The sequence below is a fragment of the Prosopis cineraria genome, unplaced genomic scaffold, assembly GCF_029017545.1.
Source record: "Prosopis cineraria cultivar Desert tree isolate PC_DT_omini unplaced genomic scaffold, ASM2901754v1 PC9, whole genome shotgun sequence".
Classification (NCBI taxonomy): domain Eukaryota; kingdom Viridiplantae; phylum Streptophyta; class Magnoliopsida; order Fabales; family Fabaceae; genus Prosopis; species Prosopis cineraria.
In genome coordinates, this window is record NW_026555340.1 from 4,733,012 (window position 1) to 4,738,204 (window position 5,193).

Genomic DNA, 5,193 nt, shown 5'->3' on the forward strand with positions numbered 1-5,193 from the left:
TGACAAAACAAATCTCTTGGAAAATTCTCTTTGCTTACACATGCTGAGAAATTTGGACATCTCGGTGTAATGCCATTTTTAATGCTGATGATAGACATACCCAATAGTTTAATGCAGAAACAATGATTTTTAGAATTCTCCAAGATAGAAAACTTCTATATGCAACTAACTCTGTAAGAGGTGGTGCTGGTGTGAATCTAATTCAACTGTATCTTGATCATAATCTAGTTAGACTTGAGGTAGCAGAACAAGTAGAGCTATAAGGAAGACATATGGGTGTATCAGTGATAAGGAAGCAAGGTCAATCTCCTGAATTTGGCTATAGCATAAAGATGGATTCTGCTCTAGGGGACTCTGTGGTTATACGAACTATTCTTATGGGCCTAAAAAAATGCTGGAATGATAGTGTCAAAACAATAAAAATTGATTGCCACTGTGCTAGTACTCTTAATTGCTTAGGCAGGGGTATAACTTATGAAACCCTTGGCATGATCTCCTTCTCCAAGTGAAAAGTTTTGCTCTTTGAAATTGGAATATCTCTTCTAATTTCCTTTGTAATGATTATAGTGCATTTTTTAAAGACATGATTAGTGTAGGTCAGCTTAGGACTAATTCTTTTATTTCCCTTCATCATCAACCTTCCCATTTTTATGAAAGGGTGGATTGTGAAAGGAGTTAACCCCTTAGGAATTTTGTTTGTTGTACAGATTTTTTAATATTACAATACTTATTTTCAGTCAAAAAAATAGACGGAGTACAACAAGCAATTTTATAAGATCCTAAAATGTATATTGATTAAACATTGTTTGCATCATACTGTTGAAGAAAATATCAACATCATTTGAATTATGAGACTTTGAGCTCTGATATGATAAAATTTTAAACATTTCTAATTCATCAAAACATTTACTTAACACAAGGAAAAAAAAACAAATGAGTAAATTACTCTCTAAACTTTAGGTCAAATAGTATCATAAATTTTGAACTCGTTTAATGTGTAAGTTGTTCTCTTAACTCTTGAAAACTACGTAATGTGACCCCTGTTATTAATAAAAGTTAACTTTAACCGTTAGATTACTTAAAAATGATATCAAAAATTATAGAAAAGACCAAATTATTACCATAAAAATTCAAAAATTACGAAAAAGGACCCGAAAAGTATAAAAAAGGATTTTTTTTGGTTTTTTTTATAATTTTTGAAGTCCTTTTTTTACCATTTTCAGTCAACTAGTCAAAGTTAGCTTTTCATAAGGGCAGGATAACATTGCATTGTTTTTAATATTTGATGGAACAATTTATATAATAAATAAATTTAGGGTTTATTGTGTTACTATGCAAAAAATTAAGGGAGTAATTAGCTTATTCTCACCACAAAAACAGAGAGCTGGGAAAATCTGACTGAATAATAAAACAATTTTTGTTGGGATCGCATCCATACACCTACATTAATCAGAAGTAAGAGGCAGAAGCAGCCTTCAATCGTCTCTTCTTTCACAAAACGACAAACGAATTATTTGTCATGACGGTCCCATATCTGATCAATTGTGAGGAATCTAAACATTATTGCATTTGCATCCACTTTATGTCAAATATTTATTTAACCTTTTTAGTACAAAATTAGCTTTCTTGTCACCATAATGCTTTTCTGATCGATCTCATGCTCGTGACAACTTTGGCATTTTTTTTTCTTTTTGCCAAAAAGTGCAAAATTTAAAAAACATATAATTGAAATCTCATTCTTCTGTAATTATAAAGTAATTGTTGTCATGCTGATATCATTTACTTGGATCTCAAGTTTGAACTCGGTAATTAAAAATTTTTCTCATATTTATCTTTTTTATTTGAATGTTTATATAATTATTTAATATCTAGTGCTATAATTAGGTCAAAATCAAGTATATAAAGTTTAATTATGGTGTAGTAGTATCTTTCTCAATGCAATTTTTACTCAATTAAACCACCTTTAGTTTATTGAATCCTAACTCTAGTTAATTTCATAATGTTTTTGTGTAAGTAAATTTATTACCTTATCACGAAATCTATTCCCCTATATTTGAAACGCAAGTCTAATTCATTTAATAAATTTTATTTAAACATCAGTGTAATTAAAAATAAAATTTTAGGCCTAATCCAAACAAATGTACAGCTATCAAAATTCCTTAATTACTGATTGGAGGTTTGGACGAAGGGAACATGTGGCAGCACTAATCATGAGTGGCAGAAATGGACTGCCAGATCTTAAATATAATATAGATACAGATATAGATACAGATATATATTATATAAAAGACTGAAATTTGCTCTAGCCCGCGTAAAATATTAAATTTTGGACCCTCGTTAAATATTGGTGCTAGTGATGACATATCAGGAAAATCACAGCCAAAAATCCTTCGAGGATTTTATTTACAAACAAGGATCAAATAATTTTAAAATTATACTACAAGACTAAGAGACTAAAATATAATTAATTTTTAGTGTGAAAAGATAAAACTATCACTTGTGTCTTTTTTTAAAAAAGCTCCTCAATCATTGGCATCAGGAGCTCCAACACCAATGGTTGGATTGGCCATTAGAGCTCTAGTAGTAGTGGTTAGACCATTGCTAGAGAGCTCCAACGCTGATCACTAGATCGATGAGGGAGGTAGATTATTATTATTTTTAAGGTAGTTAAGATAAAGTTTGAACCTACATCCTCTTGGTCACTAAAAGGATTATTAGCCATTAGACTAATAATTCCTTTCAATATATAATGCAAATATATATATAACTTTTTTTCACTTTTCATACCAACATGTATTAAGAGCTCAATGGTTACTTGTTATTTTACAAATGGCTACTTGTTAAACTATTAATGAGACTTGTTAAAAAACTTAATATGCACTGATTTTTATAAATACTTGTTTTTATTACTAGAAATAACAAGTTTTTATAGTAATTTAACAAGTAACCATTTATGAGATGACAAATCCCATTACTAGCTTTGAATATTTCTCTTGATAATTTTGATAATTAAATTTTAGTAAAATAACAAGTTTATATAAACCTTTTTTTTTTTAGTAGTAAAAGGTCATAGAAGCTTTTAATAATAAAAACAACTAAACAATTACAAAAACCACTCCATATTAAATTTTTTTTGATAGATCCCTATTGATAATTTAATAAGTAACCATTTTTAAAATGATAAACCTTGTTATTAGTTTTGAAAATTTTCTTGATAACTTGACAATAAAATTGTAACAAAAAATAAATTCATATCTGTTTTTGACATCTAAAAATTTAGTAAAAAAACAACCAAACATTTATAAAAACCATTTCATATTAAATTTCTTTAACAAGTCCTCATTGACAATTTAATAAGTAACAATTTGTGAAATGACAAGTCTCATTACTAGCTTTAAAAATTTTCTCTTGATAACTTGAGAAGAAAATTTTAGCAAAATACAAGTTCCTATAAGCTTTTGACATGTATGCTTTTGATAATAAAAACAAGCAAATATTTATAAAAATCACTCCATATTAAATTTCTTTAACAAGTCCCCATTGATAATTTAACAAGTAACTATTTGTGAAATACCAAGCCTTGTTACTAGCTTTAAAAATTTCTCTTGATAAACTTGACAAAATTTTTTAGCAAAATACAAGTTCCTATAAGCTTTTGACATGCAAGCTTTTAGTAATAAAAACAAGTAAACATTTATAAAAATTAATGCATATTAAATTTTTTAACAAGTCTCCATTGTTAATTTAACAAGTAACTATTTATGAAATGATAGGTAATTATTAAGCTTCTAATAAGTATTGGCATGAAAAGTAAAAATAAAGTTTAAAATATATATATATTTATATATATATAAATTTGTATTGTTCATTTAACAAGTTCATATTGGTATGTCAAAATTTTATATAAACTTGTTATTTTACTAAAATTTACTTATCAAATTATAAGAGAAATTTTTAATGCTAGTAAGGAGACTTATCATTTCATAGATAGTTACTTATAAATTACCAACAAGAACTTGTCATTCTCAATAATAAAACAAGTAAATATTTATAAAAATCAATCATATTAAATTTTTTAACAAGTTCTATTAGTAATTTAACATATATCCATTTGTAAAATGATAAGTAACCATTAAGCTTCTAATAAGTATTGGCATGAAAAATGAAAGCAAATTTTAAAAATATAATGGATCTTGTCATTTCATAAATGGTTACTTATTAAATTATCAATAGAGACTTGTTAACGAAATTTAATATGAAGTGGCTTTTATAAATGCTTGCTTGCTTTTATTACTAAAATTTTACATGTCAAAAGTTTATATGAATTTGTTATTTTGCTAAAATTTTCTTGTCAAGTTACCAAAAGAAATTTTCAAAACTAGTAATAGGACTTATCATTTCACAAATTGGTACTTGTTAAATCATCAATAAGGACTTGTTAAAGAAATTTAATATGGAGTTATTTTTTTAAATGTTTGCTTGGTTTTATTATTAAAATTTTACATGTCAAAAGCTTATATGAACTTGTTATTTTACTAAAATTTTCTTGTCAATTTATCAAAAGAAAGTTTCTATATTAGTAGTGGGACCTGTCATCTTACAAATGGTTACTTATTAAATTGTTAATGGGAACTTGTCATTCCTGATAATAAAAACAAGTAAGCATTTATAAAAATCAGTGCATATCAAGTTTTTAACAAGTCCCATGAGTAGTTTAATAAGTAGTCATTTGTAAAATGACAAGTAACCATCGAGCCCCTGATAAATGTTGGCATGGAAAGTAAAAAAAAAAATTAAGTATATATATACACAATTTATATTATATAATTGAAAGGATTTGTTAGCCTAATGGCTAACAATTCTTTTGGTGGCCAAGACAATGTGGGCTCAAACCCCACCATGGCCACCTAAAAAAAAAAAATAACCTACCTCCCTCATTGGTCCGGTGATTGGGGGGGTGGTTTGGCCATTGATGATGGAGTTTTAATGGTTGGTAGTTGAGGAATTTTTTTAAATGAGGGGTAATTTTGGCTTTTCACACTAAAAATTAATTACATTTTAGTCCCTTGTCCTACGGCGTAATTTCATAATCATTTAGTCCTTATCTATAAATTAAACCCTCCAGAGGTCCTTCATTATGGCTTTCTCTTTATCTTCCCTGTTTGTTTGTTAAACACAATTTAGGGGCTTGAT